We start from the raw sequence: 25,668 nt of genomic DNA, 5'->3' as shown, positions 1-25,668 counted from the left end.
ATGAGATTATAAAACCATTTAAAGCGAGTAATAAGGCTTTCAAAGGCATGAGTGACTATAAATAGACTTTTCTTGTTAGTGGATTGCTTTCCCTCCATGTTTCCCGAGGTACACATGCAATTTCAATCTGTTTTAACGAAAAATGTAAAAATAATCAACGTAAAATAAATAATGAGATTATAAAACCATTTAAAGCGAGTAAGAAGGTTTTCAAAGGTATGAGTGACTGTAAATAGACTTTTCCTGTTAGTGGAATGCTTTCACTCCATGCTTCCCGAGGTAAACATGCAATTTCAATCTGTTTTAATAAAAAATGTAAAAAAATTCACCTCAAACTTCATAATGAGATTATAAAACAATTTAAAGCGAGTAATAAGGCTTTTAAAGGCATGAGTGACTATAACTGGACTTTTCTTGTTAGTGGATTGCTTTCGCTCCATGTTTCCCAAGGTAGACATGCAATCTCAATATGTTTTAACCAAAAAAGTAAAAAAATTCAACCTAAAATCAATTGCGAGATTATAAAACCATTTAAAGCGAGTAATAATGCTTTGAAAGGCATGAGTGACTATAAATAGACTTTTCTTGTCAATAGATGGCTTTCGCTTCACGTTTCTTGAGGTAAACATTCAATTATAAGCTGTTTTTCTAAAAAATGTAAAAAAATTCACCTCAAAATTAATAATGAGATTATAAAACCATTTAAAACGATTAATAAGGCTTTCAAAGGCATGAGTAACTGTAAATGGACTTTTCTTGTTAGTGGAATGCTTTCACTCCATGTTTCCCGGGGTAAACATGTAATTTCAATCTGTTTTAATAAAAAATGTGAAAAAATTCACGTCAAACCTAATAATGAGATTATAAAACCATTTAAAGCGAGTAATAAGGCTTTCAAAGGCATGAGTGACTATAAATGGACTTTTCTTGTTAGTGGATGGCTTTCGCTCCATGTTTCCCAAGGTAAACATGCAATCCCAATATGTTTTAACCAAAAATGTAAAAAAATTCAACCTAAAATCTATAATGAGATTATAAAACCTTTTAAAGCGAGTAATAAGGCTTTGAAAGGCATGAGTGACTATAAATAGACTTTTCTTGTCAATGGATGGCTTTCACTTCACGTTTCTTGAGGTAAACATTCAATTATAAGCTGTTTTTATGAAAAATGTAAAACAGTTCACCTTAAAATTAATAATGAGATTATAAAACCATTTAAAGCGAGTAATAAGGCTTTCAAAGGCATGAGTGACTATAAATGGACTTTTCTTGTTAGTGGATGGCTTTTCACTCCATGTTTCTCGAGGTAAACATGCAATTTCAATCTGTTTTAATAAAAAATGTAAAAAAAGTCACCTGAGAAATAATAATGAGATTATAAAACCATTTAAAGCGAGTAATAAGGCTTTTAAAGGCATGAGTGAGTATAAATGGACTTTCCTAGTTAGTGGATGGCTTTCACTCCATGTTTCTCGAGGTAAACATGAAATTTCAATCTGTTTTAATAAAAAATGTAAAAAAAGTCATCTCAAAATTAATAATGAGATTATAAAACCATTTAAAGCGAGTAATAAGGCTTTCAAAGGCATGAGTGACTATAAAGAGACTTTTCTTGTTTATGGATAGCTTTCACTCCATGTTTCTCGAGGTAAACAAGCAATTTCAATCTGTTTTAATGAAAAATGTAAAAAAATTCACCTCAAAATTAATAATGAGATTATAAAACCGTTTAAAGCGAGTAATAAGGCTTTCAAAAGCATGAGTGACTATAAATGGATTTTTCTTGTTAGTGGATTGCTTTCCCTCCATGTTTCCCGAGGTAAACATGCAATTTCAATCTGTTTTAATAAAAAATGTGAAAAAATTCACGTCAAACTTAATAATGAGATTATAAAACCATTTAAAGCGAGTAATAAGGCTTTCAAAGGCATGAGTGACTATAAATGGACTTTTCCTTTTAGTGGATGGCTTTCGCTCCATGTTTCCCAAGGTAAACATGCAATCCCTATATGTTTTAACCAAAAATGTAAAAAAATTCAACCTAAAATCTATAATGAGATTATAAAACCATTTAAAGCGAGTAATAAGGCTTTGAAAGACATGAGTGACTATAAATAGACTTTTCTTGTCAATGGATGGCTTTCACTTCACGTTTCTTGAGGTAAACATTCAATTATAAGCTGTTTTTATGAAAAATGTAAAACAATTCACCTTAAAATTAATAATAAGATTATAAAACCATTTAAAGCGAGTAATAAGGCTTTCAAAGGCATGAGTGACTATAAATGGACTTTTCTTGTTAGTGGATGGCTTTCACTCCATGTTTCTCGAGGTAAAAATGAAATTTCAAACTGTTTGAATAAAAAATGTAAAAAAAGTCACCTGAAAAATAATAATGAGATTATAAAACCATTTAAAGCGAGTAATAAGGCTTTTAAAGGCATGAGTGAGTATAAATGGACTTTTCTAGTTAGTCGATGGCTGTCACTCCATGTTTCTCGAGGTAAACATGAAATTTCAATCTGTTTTAATAAAAAATGTAAAAAAAGTCATCTCAAAATTAATAATGAGATTATAAAACCATTTAAAGCGAGTAATAAGGCTTTCAAAGGCATGAGTGACTATAAATAGACTTTTCTTGTTTATGGATGGCTTTCACTCCATGTTTCTCGAGGTAAACAAGCAATTTCAATCTGTTTTAATGAAAAATGTAAAAAAAGTAACCTCAAAATTAATAATGAGATTATAAAACCGTTTAAAGCGAGTAATAAAGCTTTCAAAGGCATGAGTGACTATAAATGGATTTTTCTTGCTAGTGGATTGCTTTCCCTCCATGTTTCCCGAGGTAAATATGCAATTTCAATCTGTTTTAATAAAAAATGTAAAAAAATTCACCTCAAACTTCATAATGAGATTATAAAACCATTTAAAGCGAGTAATAAGGCTTTTAAAGGCATGAGTGACTATAAATGGACTTTTCTTGTTAGTGGATTGCTTTCGCTCCATGTTTCCCAAGGTAGACATGCAATCTCAATATGTTTTAACCAAAAATGTAAAAAAATTCATCCTAAAATCAATAAGGAGATTATAAAACCATTTAAAGCGAGTAATACTGCTTTGAAAGGCATGAGTGACTGTAAATAGACTTTTCTCTTCAATGGATGGCTTTCGCTTCACGTTTCTTGGGGTAAACATTCAATTATAAGCTGTTTTTCTAAAAAATGTAAAAAAATTCACCTCAAAATTAATAATGAGATTATAAAATCATTTAAAACGATTAATAAGGCTTTCAAAGGCATGGGTAACTGTAAATGGACTTTTCTTGTTAGTGGATGGCTTTCACTCCATGTTTCTCGGGGTAAACACGCAATTTCAATCTATTTTAATAAAAAATGTAAAAAAATTCACCTCAAAATTAATAATGAGATTATAAAACCATTTAAAGCGAGTAAGAAGGCTTTTAAAGGCATGAGTGACTATAAATGGACTTTTCTAGTTAGTGGATGGCTTTCACTCCATGTTTCTCGAGGTAAACATGAAATTTCAATCTGTTTTAATAAAAAATGTAAAAAAAGTCATCTCAAAATTAATAATGAGATTATAAAACCATTTAAAGCGAGTAATAAGGCTTTCAAAGGCATGAGTGACTATAAATAGACTTTTCTTGTTTATGGATGGCTTTCACTCCATGTTTCTCGAGGTAAACAAGCAATTTCAATCTGTTTTAATGAAAAATGTAAAAAAAGTAACCTCAAAATTAATAATGAGATTATAAAACCGTTTAAAGCGAGTAATAAGGCTTTCAAAGGCATGAGTGACTATAAATGGATATTTCTTGTTCGTGGATGGCTTTTGCTTCATGTTTCCTGATGTAAACATGCAATTTCAATATGTTTTAATGAAAAATGTAAAAAAATTCAACTTAAAATCAATAATTAGATTATAAAACAATTTAAAGCGAGTAATAAGGCTTTCAAAGCCATGAGTGACTATAAATAGACTTTTATTGTCAATTGGGTGGCTTACGCCTCACGTTTCTCAAGGTAAACATTCAATTATAAGCTCTTTTTATCAAAAATGTAAAAACAATTCAACTTAAAATCAGTAATGACATTATAAAACCATTTAAAGCGAGTAATTAGGATTTCAAAGATATGCGTGACTATAAACGGAATTTTCTTGTTAGTGGATGGCTATCGCTCCATGTTTCCCAAGGTAAACATGCAATCTCAATATGTTTTAACGAGAAATGTAAACAAATTCAACTTAAAATCAATAATGAGATTATTAAACCATTTATAGCGAGTAATAAGGCTTTGAAAGGCATGAGTGACTATAGATAGACTTTTGTTGTCAATGGATGGCTTTCGCTTCATATTTCTTGAGGCAAACATTCAATTATAAGCTGTTTTTATCAAAAATGTAAAAAAATTCACCTTAAAATTAATAATGAGATTCTAAAACCATTTAAAGCGAGTAATAAAGATTTCAAAGGCATGAGTGACTATAAATGGACTTTTCTTGTTAGTGGATGGCTTCCACTCCATGTTTCTCGAGGTAAACATGCAATTTAAAACTGTTTTAATAAAAAATGTACAAAAAGTCATCTCAAAATTAATAATGAGATTATAAAACCATTTAAAGCGAGTAATAAGGCTTTCAAAGGCATGAGTGACTATAAATAGACTTTTCTTGTTAGTGGATTGCTTTCCCTCCATGTTTCTCGAGTTACACATGCAATGTCAATCTGTTTTAACGAAAAATGTAAAAATAATCAACGTAAAATAAATAATGAGATTATAAAACCATTTAAAGCGAGTAAGAAGGTTTTCAAAGGTATGAGTGACTGTAAATAGACTTTTCCTGTTAGTGGAATGCTTTCACTCCATGCTTCCCAAGGTAAACATGCAATTTCAATCTGTTTTAATAAAAAATGTAAAAATATTCACCTCAAACTTCATAATGAGATTATAAAACCATTTAAAGCGAGTAATAAGGCTTTCAAAGGCATGAGTGACTATAACTTGACTTTGCTTGTTAGTGGATTGCTTTCGCTCCATGTTTCCCAAGGTAGACATGCAATCTCAATATGTTTTAACCAAAAAAGTAAAAAAAATCAACCTAAAATCAATTGCGAGATTATAAAACCATTTAAAGCGAGTAATAATGCTTTGAAAGGCATGAGTGACTATAAATAGACTTTTCTTGTCAATAGATGACTTTCGCTTCACGTTTCTTGAGGTAAACATTCAATTATAAGCTGTTTTTCTAAAAAATGTAAAACAATTCACCTCAAAATTAATAATGAGATTATAAAACCATTTAAAACGATTAATAAGGCTTTCAAAGGCACGAGTAACTGTAAATGGACTTTTCTTGTTAGTGGAATGCTTTCACTCCATGTTTCCCGAGGTAAACATGCAATTTCAATCTGTTTTAATAAAAAATGTGAAAAAATTCACGTCAAACTTAATAATAAGATTATAAAACCATTTAAAGCGAGTAATAAGGCTTTCAAAGGCATGAGTGACTATAAATGGACTTTTCTTGTTAGTGGATGGCTTTCGCTCCATGTTTCCCAAGGTAAACATGCAATCCCTATATGTTTTAACCAAATATGTAAAAAAATTCAACCTAAAATCTATAATGAGATTATAAAACCATTTAAAGCGAGTAATAAGGCTTTGAAAGGCATGAGTGACTATAAATAGACTTTTCTTGTCAATGGATGGCTTTCACTTCACGTTTCTTGAGGTAAACATTCAATTATAAGCTGTTTTTATGAAAAATGTAAAACAATTCACCTTAAAATTAATAATGAGATTATAAAACCATTTAAAGCGAGCAATAAGGCTTTCAAAGGCATGAGTGACTATAAATGGACTTTTCTTGTTAGTGGATGGCTTTCACTCCATGTTTCTCGAGGTAAACATGCAATTTCAAACTCTTTTAATAAAAAATGTAAAAAAAGTCACCTGAAAAATAATAATGAGATTATAAAACCATTTAAAGCGAGTAATAAGGCTTTTAAAGGCATGAGTGACTATAAATGGACTTTTCTAGTTAGTGGATGGCTTTCACTCCATGTTTCTCGAGGTAAACATGAAATTTCAATCTGTTTTAATAAAAAATGTAAAAAAAGTCATCTCAAAATTAATAATGAGATTATAAAACCATTTAAAGCGAGTAATAAGGCTTTCAAAGGCATGAGTGACTATAAAGAGACTTTTCTTGTTTATGGATGGCTTTCACTCCATGTTTCTCGAGGTAAACAAGCAATTTCAATCTATTTTAATGAAAAATGTAAAAAAAGTAACCTCAAAATTAATAATGAGATTATAAAACCGTTTAAAGCGAGTAATAAGGCTTTCAAAGGCATGAGTGACTATAAATGGATTTTTCTTGCTAGTGGATTGCTTTCCCTCCATGTTTCCCGAGGTAAATATGCAATTTCAATCTGTTTTAATAAAAAATGTAAAAAAATTCACCTCAAACTTCATAATGAGATTATAAAACCATTTAAAGCGAGTAATAAGGCTTTTAAAGGCATGAGTGACTATAAATGGACTTTTCTTGTTAGTGGATTGCTTTCGCTCCATGTTTCCCAAGGTAGACATGCAATCTCAATATGTTTTAACCAAAAATGTAAAAAAATTCAACCTAAAATCAATAAGGAGATTATAAAACCATTTAAAGCGAGTAATACTGCTTTGAAAGGCATGAGTGACTGTAAATAGACTTTTCTTTTCAATGGATGGCTTTCGCTTCACGTTTCTTGGGGTAAACATTCAATTATAGGCTGTTTTTCTAAAAAATGTAAAACAATTCACCTCAAAATTAATAATGAGATTATAAAATCATTTAAAACGATTAATAAGGCTTTCAAAGGCATGGGTAACTGTAAATGGACTTTTCTTGTTAGTGGATGGCTTTCACTCCATGTTTCTCGGGGTAAACACGCAATTTCAATCTATTTTAATAAAAAATGTAAAAAAATTCACCTCAAAATTAATAATGAGATTATAAAACCATTTAAAGCGAGTAAGAAGGCTTTTAAAGGCATGAGTGACTATAAATGGACTTTTCTAGTTAGTGGATGGCTTTCACTCCATGTTTCTCGAGGTAAACAAACAATTTCAATCTGTTTTAATAAAAAATGTAAAAAAATTCACCTCAAAATTAATAATGAGATTATAAAACCATTTAAAGCGAGTAATAAGGCCTTTAAAGGCATGAGCGACTATAAATGGACTTTTCTTGTTAGTGGATGGCTTTCGCTCCATGTTTCTTAAAGTAAACATGCAATCTGAATATGTTTTAACCAAAAATGTAAAACAATTCAACCTAAAATCAATAATGAGATTATAAAACCATTTAAAGCGAATAATAAGGCTTGAAAAGGCATGAGTGACTATAAATAGACTTTTCTTGTCAATGGACGGCTTTTGCTTCACGTTTCTTGAGGTAAACATTCAATTATAAGCTGTTTTTCTCAAAAATGTAAAAAAATTCACCTTAAAATTAATAATTAGATTATAAAACCATTTAAAACGAGTAATAAGGCTTTCAAAGGCATGAGTAACTATAAATGGACATTTCTTACTAGTGGATGGCTTTCACTCCATGTTACTCGAGGTAAACATGCAATTTCAATCTGATTTAATGAAAAATGTAAAAAAATTTACCTCAAAATTAATAATGAGATTATAAAACTAATTAAAGCTAGTAATAAGGCTTTCAAAGGCATGAGTGACTATAAATGGACTTTTCATGTTAGTGGATGGCTTTCACTCCATGTTTCTCGAGGTAAACATGCAATTTCAATCCGTTTTAATGAAAAATGTAAAAAAATTCACCTCAAAATTAATAATGAGATTATAAAACCATTTAAAGCGAGTAATAAGGCCTTTAAAGGCATGAGTGACTATAAATGGACTTTTCTTGCTAGTGGGTGGCTTTCGCTCCATGTTTCCCAAGGTAAACTTGCAATCTCAATATGTTTTAACCAAAAATGTAAAAAAAATCAACTTAAAATCAATAATGAGATTATAAAACCATTTAAAGCGAGTAATAAGACTTTGAAAGGCATGAGTGACTATAAATAGACTTTTCTTGTCAATGGATGGCTTTCGCTTCGCGTTTCTTGAGGTAAACATTCAAATATAAGCTGTTTTTATCAAAAATGTAAAAAAAGTCACCTCAAAATTAATAATGAGATTATAAAACCATTTAAAGCGAGTAATAAGGCTTTCAAATGCCTGAGTGACTATAAATGTACTTTTTTTGTTAGTGGATGACTTTCACTCCATGTTTATCGAGGTAAACATGCAATTTCAATATGTTTTAACGAAAAATGTAAAAAAATTCACCTCAAAATTAATAATGAAATTATAAAACTATTTAAAGCGAGTAATACGGCTTTCAAAGGCATGAGTGACTATAAATGGACTTTTCTTGTTAGTGGATGGCTTTCACTCCATGTTTCTCGAGGTAAACATGTAATTTCAATCTGTTTTAATTAAAAATGTAAAAACATTTACCTCAAAATTGATAATGAGATTATAAAACCATTTAAAGCGAGTAATAAGGCTTTCAAAGGCATGAGTAACTATAAATGGACATTTCTTCTTAGTGGATAGCTTTCGCTCCATGTTTCTTGATGTAAACATGCAATTTCAATCTGTTTTAATGAAAAATGTATAAAAATTCAACTTAAAACCAATAATGAGATTATAAAAAAATTTAAAGCGAGTAATAAGGCTTTCAAAGCTATGAGTGACTATAAATAGACTTTTCTTGTCAATGGATGGCTTACACCTCACGTTTCTCGAGGTAAACAATCAATTATAAGCTGTTTTTATCAAAAATGTAAAAAAAGTCACCTCAAAATTAATAATGAGATTATAAAACCATTTAAAGCGAGTAATAATGCTTTCAAAGGCTTGAGTGACTATAAATGTACTTTTCTTGTTAGTGGATGACTTTCACTCCATGTTTATCGAGGTAAACATGCAATTTCAATTTGTTTTAACGAAAAATGTAAAAAAATGCACCTCAAAATTAATAATGAAATTATAAAACCATTTAAAGCGAGTAATACGGCTTTCAAAGGCATGGGTGACTATAAATGGACTTTTGTTGTTAGTGGATGGCTTTCACTCCATGTTTCTCGAGGTAAACATGTAATTTCAATATGTTTTAATTAAAAATGTAAAAAAATTTACCTCAAAATTGATAATGAGATTATAAAACCATTTAAAGCGAGTAATAAGGCTTTCAAAGGCATGAGTGACTATAAATGGACATTTCTTCTTAGTGGATGGCTTTCGCTCCATGTTTCCTGATGTAAACATGCAATTTCAATATGTTTTAATGAAAAATGTATAAAAATTCAACTTAAAACCAATAATGAGATTATAAAAAAATTTAAAGCGAGTAATAAGGCTTTCAAAGCTATGAGTGACTATAAATAGACTTTTCTTGTCAATGGATGGCTTACACCTCACGTTTCTCGAGGTAAACAATCAATTATAAGCTGTCTTTATCAAAAATGTAAAAAAATTCACCTCAAAATTAATAATGAGATTATAAAACCATTTAAAGCGAGTAATAAGGTTTTGAGAGGCATGAGTGACTATAAATGGACATTCTTGTTAGTGGATGGCTTTCACTCCATGTTTCCTGATGTAAACATGGAATTTCAATCTGTTTTGATGAAAAATGTAAAAATAATCAACTTAAAATCAATAATGAGATTATAAAAGCATTTAAAGCGAGTAATAAGGCTTTCAGACGCATCAGTGACTATAAATGGACATTTCTTGTTAGTGGATGGCTTTCGCTACATGTTTCCTGATGTAAACATGCAATCTCAATATGTTTTAACCAAAAATGTAAAAAAATTCAACCTAAAATCAATAATGAGATTATAAAACCATTTAAAGCGAGTAATAAGGCTTTGAAAGGCATGAGTGACTATAAATAGACTTTTCTTGTCAATGGATGGCTTTCACTTCACGTTTCTTGAGGTAAACATTCAATTATAAGCTGTATTTCTCAAAAATGTAAAAACATTCACCTCAAAAGTAATAATGATATTATAAAACCATTTAAAGCGAGCAATAAGCCTTTCAAAGGCATGAGTAACTATAAACGAACTTTTCTTGTTAGTGGATGACTTTCACTCCATATTTCTTGAGGTAAACATGCAATTTCAATCTGTTTTAATAAAAAATATAAAAAAATTCAGCTCAAAATTGATAATGAGATTATAAAACCATTTAAAGCGAGTAATAAGGCCTTTAAAGGCATGAGTGACTATAAATGGACTTTTCTTGTTAGTGGGTGGCTTTCGCTCCATATTTCCCAAGGTAAACATGCAATTTCAATATGTTTTAATGAAAAATGTAAAAAAATTCACCTCAAAATTAATAATGAAATTATAAAACCATTTAAAGCGAGTAATAAGGCGTTCAAAGGCATGAGTGACTATAAATGGACTTTTCTTGTTAGTGGATGGCTTTCACTCTATGTTTCTCGAGGTAAACATACAATTTCAATCTGTTTTAACAAAAAATGTAAAAAAGGTCACCTCAAAATTAATAATGAGATTATAAAACCATTTAAAGCGAGCAATAAGGCTTTGAAAGGCATGAGTGACTATAAATGGACATTTCTTCTTAGTGGATGGCTTTCGCTCCATGTTTCCTGATGTAAACATGCAATTTCAATCTGTTTTAATGAAAAATGTATAAAAATTCAACTTAAAATCAATAATGAGATTATAAAACAATTTAAAGCGAGTAATAAGGCTTCCAAAGCTATGAGTGACTATAAATAGACTTTTCTTGTCAATGGATGGCTTACACCTCACGTTTCTCGAGGTAAACAATCAATTATAAGCTGTGTTTATAAAAAATGTAAAAAAATTCACCTCAAAATTAATAATGAGATTATAAAACCATTTAAAGCGAGTAATAAGGCTTTCAGACGCATCGTGTCTATAAATGGACATTTCCTGTTAGTGGATGGCTTTCGCTCCATGTTTCCTGATGTAAACATGCAATTTCAATCTGTTTTAACAAAAAATGTAAAAATAATCAACTTACAATCAATAATGAGATTAGAAAACCCTTTAAAGCGAGTAATAAGGTTTTCAAAGGTATGAGTGACTATAAATAGACTTTTACTGTCAATGGATGGCTTTCTCTTCATATTTCCTGAGGTAAACATTCAATTATAAGCTGTTTTTCTCAAAAATGTAAAACAATTCACCTCAAAATTAATAATTAGATTATAAAACCATGTAAAACGAATAATACGGCTTTCAAAGTCATGAGTAACTATAAATTGACTTTTCTTAGTAGTGGATAGCTTTCACTCCATGTTACTCGAGGTAAACATGCAATTTCAATCTGTTTTAATGAAAAATGTAAAAAAATTCACCTCAAAATTAATAATGAGATTATAAAACCATTTAAAGCGAGTAATAAGGCGTTCAAAGGCATGAGTGACTATAAATGGACTTTTCTTGTTAGTGGATGGCTTTCACTCTATGTTTCTCGAGGTAAACATACAATTTCAATCTGTTTTAACAAAAAATGTAAAAAAGGTCACCTCAAAATTAATAATGAGATTATAAAACCATTTAAAGCGAGCAATAAGGCTTTGAAAGGCATGAGTGACTATAAATGGACATTTCTTCTTAGTGGATGGCTTTCGCTCCATGTTTCCTGATGTAAACATGCAATTTCAATCTGTTTTAATGAAAAATGTATAAAAATTCTACTTAAAATCAATAATGAGATTATAAAACAATTTAAAGCGAGTAATAAGGCTTTCAAAGCTATGAGTGACTATAAATAGACTTTTCTTGTCAATGGATGGCTTACACCTCACGTTTCTCGAGGTAAACAATCAATTATAAGCTGTGTTTATCAAAAATGTAAAAAAATTCACCTCAAAATTAATAATGAGATTATAAAACCATTTAAAGCGAGTAATAAGGCTTTCAGACGCATCGTGACTATAAATGGACATTTCCTGTTAGTGGATGGCTTTCGCTCCATGTTTCCTGATGTAAACATGCAATTTCAATCTGTTTTAACAAAAAATGTAAAAATAATCAACTTACAATCAATAATGAGATTAGAAAACCATTTAAAGCGAGTAATAAGGTTTTCAAAGGTATGAGTGACTATAAATAGACTTTTGCTGTCAATGGATGGCTTTCTCTTCATATTTCCTGAGGTAAACATTCAATTATAAGCTGTTTTTATCAAAAATATAAAAAAATTCACCTTAAAATTAATAATGAGATTATAAAACCATTTAAAGCGAGTAATAAGGCTTTCAAAGGCATGAGTGACTATAAATGGACTTTTCTTGTTAGTGGATGGCTTTCACTCTATGTTTCTCGAGGTAAACATGCAATTTCAATCTGTTTTAATAAAAAATGTAAAAAAAGTCACCTCAAAATTAATAATAAGATTATAAAACCATTTAAAGCGAGTAATAAGGCTTTCAAAGGCATGAGTGACTATAAATGAACATTTCTTGTTGGTGGATGGCTTTCGCTCTATGTTTCCTGATGTAAACATGCAATTTCAATATGTTTTAATGAAAAATGTATAAAAATTCAACTTAAAATCAATAATGAGATTATAAAACAATTTAAAACGAGTAATAAGGCTTTCAAAGCCATGAGTGACTATAAATAGACTTTTCTTGTCAATGGATGGCTCACACTTCACGTTTCTCAACGTAAACAATCAGTTATAAGCTGTGTTTATCAAAAATGTAAAAAAATTCACCTCAAATTTAATAATGAGATTATAAAACCATTTAAAGCGAGTAATAAGGTTTTCAGAGTCATGAGTGACTATAAATGGACATTTCTTTTTAGTGGATGGCTTTCACTCCATGTTTCCTGATGTAAACATGCAATTTCAATATGTTTTAACGAAAAATATAAAAATAATCAACTTAAAATCAATAATGATAGTATAAAACCATTTAAAGCGAGTAATAAGGTTTTCGAAGGTATGAGTGACTATAAATAGACTTTTCTTGTTAGTCGAATGCTTTCACTCCTTGTTTCCCGAGGTAAACATGCAATTTCAATCTGTTTGAATAAAAAATGTAAAAAAATTAACGTCAAACTTGATAATAACATTATAAAACCATTTAAAGCGAGTAATAAGGCTTCCAAAGGCATGAGTGACTATAAATGGACTTTTCTTGTTAGTGGATGGCTTTCGCTCCATGTTTCCCAAGGTAAACATGCAATCTCAATATGTTTTAACGAAAAATGTAAAAAAATTCAACTTAAAATCAATAATGAGATTATAAAACCATTTAAAGCGAGTAATAAGGCTTTGAAAGGCATAAGTGACTATAGATAGACTTTTCTTACCAATGGATGGCTTTCGCTTCATATTTCTTGAGGTAATCATTCACTTATAAGCTGTTTTTATCAAAAATGTTAAACAATTCACCTTAAAATTAATAATGAGATTATAAAACCATTTAAAGCGAGTAATAAGGCGTTCAAAGGCATGAGTGACTCTAAATGGACTTTTCTTGTTAGTGGATGGCTTTCACTCTATGTTTCTCGAGGTAAACATACAATTTCAATCTGTTTTAATAAAAAATGTAAAAAAAGTCACCTCAAAATTAATAATGAGATTATAAAACCATTTAAAGCGAGCAATAAGGCTTTGAAAGGCATTAGTGGCTATAAATGGACATTTCTTCTTAGTGGATGGCTTTCGCTCCATGTTTTCTGATGTAAACATGCAATTTCAATCTGTTTTAATGAAAAATGTATAAAAATTCAACTTAAAATCAATAATGAGATTATAAAACAATTTAAAGCGAGTAATAAGGCTTTCAAAGCTATGAGTGACTATAAATAGACTTTTCTTGTTAATGGATGGCTTACACCTCACGTTTCTCAAGGTAAACAATCAATTATAAGCTGTGTTTATCAAAAATGTAAAAAAATTCACCTCAAAATTAATAATGAGATTATAAAACCATTTAAAGCGAGTAATAAGGCTTTCAGACGCATTGTGACTATAAATGGACATTTCTTGTTCGTGGATGGTTTTCGCTCCATGTTTCCTGATGTAAATATGCAATTTCAATCTGTTTTAACGAAAAATGTAAAAATAATCAACTTACAATCAGTAATGAGATTATAAAAGCATTTAAAGCGAGTAATAAGGTTTTCAAAGGTATGAGTGACTATAAATAGACTTTTCTTGTTAGTGGAATGCTTTCACTCCATGTTTCTCGAGGTAAACATGCAATTTTACTCTGTTTTAATAAAAAAAGTAAAACAATTCACGTCAAACTTGATAATGAGATTATAAAACCATTTAAAGCGAGTAATAAGGCTTTCAAAAGCATGAGTGACTATAAATGGACTTTTCTTGTTAGTGGATGGCTTTCGCTCCATGTTTCTCTAGGTAAACATGCAATCTCAATGTGTTTTAACCAAAAATGTAAAAAAATTCACCCTAAAATCAATAATGAGATTATAAAACCATTTAAAGCGAGTAATAAGGCTTTGAAAGGCATGAGTGACTATAAATAGACTTTTCTTGTCAATGGATGGCTTTCGCTTCACGTTTCTTGAGGTAAACATTCAATTATAAGCTGTTTTTCTCAAAAATGTAAAACAATTCACCTCAAAATTAATAATTAGATTATAAAACAATGTAAAACGAATAATACGGCTTTCAAAGTCATGAGTAACTATAAATTGACTTTTCTTAGTAGTGGATAGCTTTCACTCCATGTTACTCAAGGTAAACATGCAATTTCAATCTGTTTTAATGAAAAATGTAAAAAAATTCACCTCAAAATTAATAATGAGATTCTAAAACCATTTAAAGCGAGTAATAAGGCTTTCAAAGGTATGAGTGACTATAAATGGACTTTTCTTATTAGTGGATGGCTTCCACTCCATGTTTCTCGAGGTAAACATGCAATTTCGAACTGTTTTAATAAAAATGTAAAAAAAGTCACCTCAAAATTAATAATGAGCTTATAAAAACATTTAAAACGAGTAATAAGGCTTTCAAAGGCATGAGTGACTATAGATGGACTTTTCTTGTTAGTGGATGGCTTCCACTCCATGTTTCTCGAGGTAAACATGAAATTTCAATCTGTTTTAATCAAAAATGTAAAAAAAGTCATCTCAAAATTAATAATGAGATTATAAAACCATTTAAAGCGAGTAACAAGGCTTTCAAAGGCATGAGTGACTAGAAATGTACTTTTCCTATTTGTGGATGGCTTTCACTCCATCTTTCTCGAGGTAAACAAGCAATTTCAATCTGTTTTAATGAAAAATGTGAAAAAATTCACCTCAAAATTGATAATGAGATTATAAAACCGTTTAAAGCGAGTAATAAGGCTTTCAAAGGCATGAGTGACTATAAATGGAATTTTTTTTTAGTGGATTCCTTTCGCTCCATGTTTCAAGAGGCAAACATGCAATTTCAAACTGTTTTAATAAAAAATGTAAAAATAATCAACTTAAAATCAATAATGAGATTCTAAAACCATTTAAAGCGAGTAATAAGGTTTTCAAATGTATGAGTGACTATAAATAGACTTTTCTTGTTAGTGGAATGCTTTCACTCCATGTTTCTCGAGGTAAACATGCAATTTCAATCTATTTTAATAAAAAATGTAAAACAATTCACCTCAAAATTAATAATGAGATTATAAAAGCATTTAAAGCGAGTAATAAGGCTTTTAGAGGCTTGAGTGACTATAAATGGACATTTCTTTTTAGCGGATGGCTTTCGCTCCATGTTTCCTGATGTAAGCATGCAATTTTAATCTGTTTTAATGAAAAATGTAAAAATAATCAACTTAAAATCAATAATGAGATTATAAAACCGTTGAAAGTAAGTAATAAGGTTTTCAAAGGTATGAGTGACTATAAATAGACTTTTCTTGTTAGTGGAATGCTTTCACTCCATGTTTCCCGGGGTAAACATGCTATTTCAATCCTGTTTTAATGAAAAATGTGAAAAAATTCACCTCAAAATTAATAATGAGATTATAAAACCGTTTAAAGCGAGTAATAAGGCTTTCAAAGGCATGAGTGACTATAAATAGAATTTTTTTTTTAGTGGATTCCTTTCGCTCCATGTTTCCCGAGGCAAACATGTAATTTCAAACTGTTTTAATAAAAAATGTAAAGATAATCAACTTAAAATCAATAATGAGATTATAAAACCATTTAAAGCGAGTAATAAGGTTTTCAAAGGTATGAGTGACTATAAATAGACTTTTCTTGTTAGTGGAATGCTTTCACTCCATGTTTCTTGAGGTAAACATGCAATTTCAATCTATTTTAATAAAAAATGTAAAACAATTCACCTCAAAATTAATAATGAGATTATAAAAGCATTTAAAGCGAGTAATAAGGCTTTTAGAGGCTTGAGTGACTATAAATGGACATTTCTTGTTAGCGGATGGCTTTCGCTCCATGTTTCCTGATGTAAGCATGCAATTTTAATCTGTTTTAATGAAAAATGTAAAAATAATCAACTTAAAATCAATAATGAGATTATAAAACCGTTGAAAGTAAGTAATAAGGTTTTCAAAGGTATGAGTGACTATAAATAGACTTTTCTTGTTAGTGGAATGCTTTCACTCCATGTTTCCCGGGGTAAACATGCTATTTCAATCCTGTTTTAATGAAAAATGTGAAAAAATTCACCTCAAAATTAATAATGAGATTATAAAACCGTTTAAAGCGAGTAATAAGGCTTTCAAAGGCATGAGTGACTATAAATAGAATTTTTTTTTTAGTGGATTCCTTTCGCTCCATGTTTCCCGAGGCAAACATGTAATTTCAAACTGTTTTAATAAAAAATGTAAAGATAATCAACTTAAAATCAATAATGAGATTATAAAACCATTTAAAGCGAGTAATAAGGTTTTCAAAGGTATGAGTGACTATAAATAGACTTTTCTTGTTAGTGGAATGCTTTCACTCCATGTTTCTTGAGGTAAACATGCAATTTCAATCTATTTTAATAAAAAATGTAAAACAATTCACCTCAAAATTAATAATGAGATTATAAAAGCATTTAAAGCGAGTAATAAGGCTTTTAGAGGCTTGAGTGACTATAAATGGACATTTCTTGTTAGCGGATGGCTTTCGCTCCATGTTTCCTGATGTAAGCATGCAATTTTAATCTGTTTTAATGAAAAATGTAAAAATAATCAACTTAAAATCAATAATGAGATTATAAAACTGTTACAAGCGAGTAATAAGGTTTTCAAAGGTATGAGTGACTATAAATAGACTTTTCTTGTTAGTGGAATGCTTTCACTCCATGTTTCCCGGGGTAAACATGCAATTTCAATCTGTTTTAATAAAAAATGCGAAAAAATTCACGTCAAACTTAATAATGAGATTATAAAACCATTTAAAGCGAGTAATAAGGCTTTCAAAGGCATGAGTGACTATAAATGGACTTTTCTTGTTAGTGGATGGCTTTCGCTCCATGTTTCCCAAGGTAAACATGCAATCCCTATATGTTTTAACCAAAAATGTAAAAAAATTCAACCTAAAATCTATAATGAGATTATAAAACCATTTAAAGCGAGTAATAAGGCTTTGAAAGGCATGAGTGACTATAAATAGACTTTTCTTGTCAATGGATGGCTTTCACTTCACGTTTCTTGAGGTAAACATTCAATTATAAGCTATTTTTATGAAAAATGTAAAACAATTCACCTTAAAATTAATAATGAGATTATAAAACCATTTAAAGCGAGTAATAAGGCTTTCAAAGGCATGAGTGACTATAAATGGACTTTTCTTGTTAGTGGATGGCTTTCACTCCATGTTTCTCGAGGTAAACATGAAATTTCAATCTGTTTTAATAAAAAATGTAAAAAAAGTCATCTCAAAATTAATAATGAGATTATAAAACCATTTAAAGCGAGTAATAAGGCTTTCAAAGGCATGAGTGACTATAAAGAGACTTTTCTTGTTTATGGATGGCTTTCACTCCATGTTTCTCGAGGTAAACAAGCAATTTCAATCTGTTTTAATGAAAAATGTAAAAAAATTCACCTCAAAATTAATAATGAGATTATAAAACCGTTTAAAGCGAGTAATAAGGCTTTCAAAGGCATCAGTGACTATAAATGGATTTTTCTTGTTAATGGATTGCTTTCCCTCCATGTTTCCCGAGGTAAACATGCAATTTCAATCTGTTTTAATAAAAAATGTGAAAACATTCACGTCAAACTTAATAATGAGATTATAAAACCATTTAAAGCGAGTAATAAGGCTTTCAAAGGCATGAGTGACTATAAATGGACTTTTCTTGTTAGTGGATGGCTTTCGCTCCATGTTTCCCAAGGTAAACATGCAATCCCTATATGTTTTAACCAAAAATGTAAAAAAATTCAACCTAAAATCTATAATGAGATTATAAAACCATTTAAACCGAGTAATAAGGCTTTGAAAGGCATGAGTGACTATAAATAGACTTTTCTTGTCAACGGATGGCTTTCACTTCACGTTTCTTGAGGTAAACATTCAATTATAAGCTGTTTTTATGAAAAATGTAAAACAATTCACCTTAAAATTAATAATGAGATTATAAAACCATTTAAAGCGAGTAATAAGGCTTTCAAAGGCATGAGTGACTATAAATGGACTTTTCTTGTTAGTGGATGGCTTTCACTCCATGTGTCTCGAGGTAAACATGCAATTTCAAACTGTTTTAATAAAAAATGTGAAAAAAGTCACCTGAAAAATAATAATGAGATTATAAAACCATTTAAAGCGAGTAATAAGGCTTTTAAAGGCATGAGTGAGTATAAATGGACTTTTCTAGTTAGTGGATGGCTTTCACTCCATGTTTCTCGAGGTAAACATGAAATTTCAATCTGTTTTAATAAAAAATGTAAAAAAAGTCATCTCAAAATTAATAATGAGATTATAAAACCATTTAAAGCGAGTAATAAGGCTTTCAAAGGCATGAGTGACTATAAATAGAATTTTGTTGTTTATGGATGGCTTTCACTCCATGTTTCTCGAGGTAAACAAGCAATTTCAATATGTTTTAATGAAAAATGTAAAAAAATTCACCTCAAAATTAATATTGAGATGATAAAACCGTTTAAAGCGAGTCATAAAGCTTTCAAAGGCATGAGTGACTATAAATGGATTTTTCTTGCTAGTGGATTTCTTTCCTTCCATGTTTCCCGAGGTAAATATGCAATTTCAATCTGTTTTAATAAAAAATGTAAAAAAATTCACCTCAAACTTCATAATGAGATTATAAAACCATTTAAAGCGAGTAATAAGGCTTTCAAAGGCATGAGTGACTAGAAATGGACTTTTCTTGTTAGTGGATTGCTTTCGCTCCATGTTTCCCAAGGTAGACATGCAATCTCAATATGTTTTAACCAAAAATGTAAAAAAATTCAACCTAAAATCAATAAGGAGATTATAAAACCATTTAAAGCGAGTAATACTGCTTTGAAAGGCATGAGTGACTGTAAATAGACTTTTCTTTTCAATGGATGGCTTTCGCTTCACGTTTCTTGGGGTAAACATTCAATTATAAGCTGTTTTTCTAAAAAATGTAAAACAATTCACCTCAAAATTAATAATGAGATTATAAAATCATTTAAAACGATTAATAAGGCTTTCAAAGGCATGGGTAACTGTAAATGGACTTTTCTTGTTAGTGGATGGCTTTCACTCCATGTTTCTCGGGGTAAACACACAATTTCAATCAATTTTAATAAAAAATGTAAAAAAATTCACCTCAAAATTAATAATGAGATTATAAAACCATTTAAAGCGAGTAAGAAGGCCTTTGAAGGCATGAGTGACTATAAATGGACTTTTCTTGTTAGTGGATGGCTTTCGCTCCATGTTTCCCAAATTAAACATGCAATCTCAATATGTTTTAACCAAAAATGTAAAAAAATTCAAGCTAAAATCAATAATGAGATTATAAAACCATTTAAAGCGAATAATAAGGCTTTGAAAGGCATGAGTGACTATAAATAGACTTTTCTTGTCAATGGACAGCTTTCGTTTCACGTTTCTTGAGGTTAACATTCAATTATAAGCTGTTTTTCTCAAAAATGTAAAAAAATTCACCTCAAAATTAATAATTAGATTATAAAACCATTTAAAACGAGTAATAAGGCTTTCAAAGGCATGAGTAACTATAAATGGACTTTTCTTACTAGTGTATGGCTTTCACTCCATGTTACTCAAGGTAAACATGCAATTTCAATCTGTTTTAATGAAAAATATAAAAAAATTCACCTCAAATTTAATAATGAGATTATAAAACCATTTAAAGCTAGTAATAAGACTTTCAAAGGCATGAGTGACTACAAATGGACTTTTCTTGTTAGTGGATAGCTTTCACTCCATGTTTCTCGAGGTAAACATTCAATTTCAATCTGTTTTAATAAAAAATATAAAAAAAGTAACCTCAAAATTAATAATGAGATTATAAAACCATTTAAAGCGAGTAATAAGGCTTTCAAAGGCATGAGTGACTATAAATGGACATTTCTTGTTCGTGGATGGCTTTTGCTTCATGTTTCCTGATGTAAACATGCAATTTCAATCTGTTTTAATGAAAAATGTAAAAAAATTCAACTTAAAATCAATAATTAGATTATAAAACAATTTAAAGCGAGTAATAAGGCTTTTAAAGCCATGAGTGACTATAAATAGACTTTTATTGTCAATTGGGTGGCTTACGCCTCACGTTTCTCGAGGTAAACATTCAATTATAAGCTCTTTTTATCAAAAATGTAAAAACAATTCAACTTAAAATCAGTAATGACATTATAAAACCATTTAAAGCGAGTAATTAGGATTTCAAAGATATGCGTGACTATAAACGGAATTTTCGTGTTAGTGGATGGCTATCGCTCAATGTTTCCCAAGGTAAACATGCAATCTCAATATGTTTTAACCAAAAATGTAATAAAATTCAACCTAAAATCAATAATGAGATTATAAAATCATTTAAAGCGAATAATAAAGCTTTGAAAGGCATGAGTGACTATAAATAGACTTTTCTTGTCAATGGACGGCTTTCGCTTAACGTTTCTTGAGGTAAACATTCAATTATAACCTGTTTTTCTCAAAAATGTTAAAAAATTCACCTCAAAATTAATAATTAGATTATAAAACCATTTAAAACGAGTAATAAGGCTTTCAAAGGCATGAGTAACTATAAATAGACTTTTCTTACTAGTGGATGGCTTTCACTCCATGTTACTCGAGGTAAACATGCAATTTCAATCTGTTTTAATGAAAATTGTAAAAAAATTCACCTCAAAATTAATAATGAGATTATAAAACCAATTAAAGCTAGTAATAAGGCTTTCAAAGGCATGAGTGACTATAAATGGACTTTTCTTGTTAGTGGATGGCTTTCACTCCATGTTTCTCGAGGTAAACATGTAATTTCAATCTGTTTTAATAAAAAATGTAAAAAAAGTAACCTCAAAATTAATAATGAGATTATAAAATCATTTAAAGCGAGTAATAAGGCTTTCAAAGGCATGAGTGACTATAAATGGACATTTCTTATTCGTGGATGGCTTTTGCTTCATGTTTCCTGATGTAAACATGCAATTTCAATATGTTTTAATAAAAAATGTAAAAAAATTCAACTTAAAATCAATAATTAGATTATAAAACAATTTAAAGTGAGTAATAAGGCTTTCAAAGCCATGGATGACTATAAATAGACTTTTATTGTAAATTGGATGGCTTACGCCTCACGTTTCTCGAGGTAAACATTCAATTATAAGCTCTTTTTGTCAAAAATGTAAAAATAATTCAACTTAAAATCAGTAATGACATTATAAAACCATTTAATGCGAGTAATCAGGATTTCAAAGATATGCGTGAATATAAACGGAATTTCCTTGTTAGTGGATGGCTTTCGCTCCATGTTTTCCAAGGTAAACATGCAATCTCAATATGTTTTAACGAAAAATGTAAAAAAATTCAACTTAAAATCAATAATGAGATTATTAAACCATTTATAGCGAGTAATAATGCTTTGAAAGGCATGAGTGACTATAGATAGACTTTTGTTGTCAATGGATGGCTTTCACTTCATATTTCTTGAGGCAAACATTCAATTATAAGCTGTTTTTATCAAAAATGTAAAAAAATTCACCTTAAAATTAATAATGAGATTCTAAAACCATTTAAAGCGAGTAATAAAGCTTTCAAAGGCATAAGTGACTATAAATGGACTTTCCTTGTTAGTGGACGGCTTCCACTCCATGTTTCTCGAGGTAAACATGCAATTTCAAACTGTTTTAATAAAAAATGTAAAAAAAGTAATCTCAAAATTAATAATGAGATTATAAAACCATTTAAAGCGAGTAATAAGGCTTTCAAAGGCATGAATGACTATAAATGGACTTTTCTTATTTGTGGATGGCTTTCACTCCATGTTTCTCGAGGTAAACAAGCAATTTCAATCTGTTTTAATGAAAAATGTAAAAAAATTTACCTCAAAATTAATAATGAGATTATAAAACTGTTTAAAGCGAGTAATAAGGCTTTCAAAGGCATGAGTGACTATAAATGGAATTTTTTTTTTAGTGGATTGCTTTCGCTCCATGTTTCCCGAGGCAAACATGCAATTTCAATCTGTTTTAACGAAAAATGTAAAAATAATCAACTTAAAATCAATAATGAGATTATAAAACCATTTAAAGCGAGTAATAAGGTTTTCAAAAGTATGAGTGACTATAAATCGAATTTTCTTGTTTGTGGAATGCTTTCACTCCATGTTTCTCGGGGTAAACATGAAATTTCAATCTGTTTTAATAAAAAGTGTAAAAAAATTCACGTCAAACTTAATAATGAGATTATAAAACCATTTAAAGCGAGTAATAAGGCTTTCAAAGGCATGAGTGACTATAAATGGACTTCTCTTGTTAGTGGATGGCTTTCGCTCCATGTTTCCTAAGGTAAACATGCAATCCCTATATGTTTTAACCAAAAATGTAAAAAAATTCAACCTAAAATCTATAATGAGATTATAAAACCATTTAAAGTGAGTAATAAGGCTTTGAAAGGCATGAGTGACCATAAATAGACTTTTCTTGTCAATGGATGGCTTTTGCTTCACGTTTCTTGAGGTAAACATTCAATTATAAGCTGTTTTTATTAAAAATGTAAAACAATTCACCTTAAAATTAATAATGAGATTATAAAACCATTTAAAGCGAGTAATAAGGCTTTCAAAGGCATGAGTGACTATAAATGGACTTTTCTTGTTAGTGGATGGCTTTCACTCCATGTTTCTCGAGGTAAACATGCAATTTCAAACTGTTTTAATAAAAAATGTAAAAAAGGTCACCTCAAAATTAATAATGACATTATAAAACCATTTAAAGCGAGTAATAAGGCTTTTAAAGGCATGAGTGACTATAAATGGACTTTTCTTGTTAGTGGATGGCTTTCACTCCATGTTTATCGAGGTAAACATGAAATTTCAATCTGTTTTAATAAAAAATGTAAAAAAAGTCATCTCAAAATTAATAATAAGATTATAAAACCATTTAAAGCGTGTAATAAGGCTTTCAAAGGCATGAGTGACTATAAATGGACTTTTCTTGTTTGTGGATGCCTTTCACTCCATGTTTCTGGAGGTAAACAAGCAATTTATATCTGTTTTAATGAAAAATGTAAAAAAATTCACCTCAAAATTAATAATGAGATTATAAAACCATTTAAAGCGAATAATAAGACTTTCAATACCATGAGTGACTATAAATGGATTTTTCTTGTTACTGGATTGCTTTCGCTCCATGTTTCCTGAGGTACACATGCAATTTCAATCTGTTTTAACGAAAAATATAAAAATAATCAACTTAAAATCAATAATGAGATTATAAAACCATTTAAAGCGAGTAAGAAGGTTTTCAAAGGTATGAGTGACTGTAAATAGACTTTTCCTGTTAGTGGAATGCTTTCACTACATGTTTCCCGGGGTAAACATGCAATTTCAATCTGTTTTAGTAAAAAATGTAAAAAAATTCACCTCAAACTTCATAATGAGATTATAAAACCATTTAAAGCGAGTAATAAGGCTTTCAAAGGCATGAGTGACTATAACTGGACTTTTCTTGTAAGTAGATTACTTTCGCTCCATGTTTACCAAGGTAGACATGCGATCTCAATATGTTTTAACCAAAAAAGTGAAAAAATTCAACCTAAAATCAATTGCGAGATTATAAAACCATTTAAAGCGAGTAATAATGCTTTGAAAGGCATGAGTGACTATAAATAGACTTTTCTTATCAATGGATGGCTTTCGCTTCACGTTTCATGAGTTAAACAATCAATTATCAGCTGTTTTTCAAAAAAATATAAAAAATTCACCTCAAAATTAATAATGAGATTATAAAACCATTTAAAACGATTAATAAGGCTTTCAAAGGCATGAGTAACTGTAAATGGACTTTTCTTGTTAGTGGATGGCTTTCACTCCATGTTTCTCGGGGTAAACATGCAATTTCAATCTGTTTTAATAAAAAATGTAAAAAAATTCACCTCAAAATTAATAATCAGATTATAAAACCATTTAAAGCGAGTAATAAGGTCTTTAAAGGCATGAGTGACTATAAATGGACTTTTCTTGTTAGTGGATGGCTTTCGCTCCATGTTTCCTAAAGTAAACATGCAATCTCAATATGTTTTAACCAAAAATGTAATAAAATTCAACCTAAAATCAATAATGAGATTATAAAATCATTTAAAGCGAATAATAAAGCTTTGAAAGGCATGAGTGACTATAAATAGACTTTTCTTGTCAATGGACGGCTTTCGCTTAACGTTTCTTGAGGTAAACATTCAATTATAACCTGTTTTTCTCAAAAATGTTAAAAAATTCACCTCAAAATTAATAATTAGATTATAAAACCATTTAAAACGAGTAATAAGGCTTTCAAAGACATGAGTAACTATAAATGGACTTTTCTTACTAGTGGATGGCTTTCACTCCATGTTACTCTAGGTAAACATGCAATTTCAATCTGTTTTAATGAAAATTGTAAAAAAATTCACCTCAAAATTAATAATGAGATTATAAAACCAATTAAAGCTAGTAATAAGGCTTTCAAAGGCATGAGTGACTATAAATGGACTTTTCTTGTTAGTGGATGGCTTTCACTCCACGTTTCTCGAGGTAAACATGTAATTTCAATCTGTTTTAATAAAAAATGTAAAAAAAGTAACCTCAAAATTAATAATGAGATTATAAAATCATTTAAAGCGAGTAATAAGGCTTTCAAAGGCATGAGTGACTATAAATGGACATTTCTTATTCGTGGATGGCTTTTGCTTCATGTTTCCTGATGTAAACATGCATTTTCAATCTGTTTTAATAAAAAATGTAAAAAAATTCAACTTAAAATCAATAATTAGATTATAAAACAATTTAAAGCGAGTAATAAGGCTTTCAAAGCCATGGGTGACTATAAATAGACTTTTATTGTAAATTGGATGGCTTACGCCTCACGTTTCTCGAGGTAAACATTCAATTATAAGCTCTTTTTGTCAAAAATGTAAAAATAATTCAACTTAAAATCAGTAATGACATTATAAAA

The sequence above is a fragment of the Theobroma cacao genome, chromosome 4, assembly GCF_053813885.1.
Source record: "Theobroma cacao isolate CCN51 chromosome 4, ASM5381388v1, whole genome shotgun sequence".
In the NCBI taxonomy this organism is placed as follows: Eukaryota; Viridiplantae; Streptophyta; class Magnoliopsida; order Malvales; family Malvaceae; genus Theobroma; species Theobroma cacao.
Note: the sequence above shows the minus strand (reverse complement) of the source record.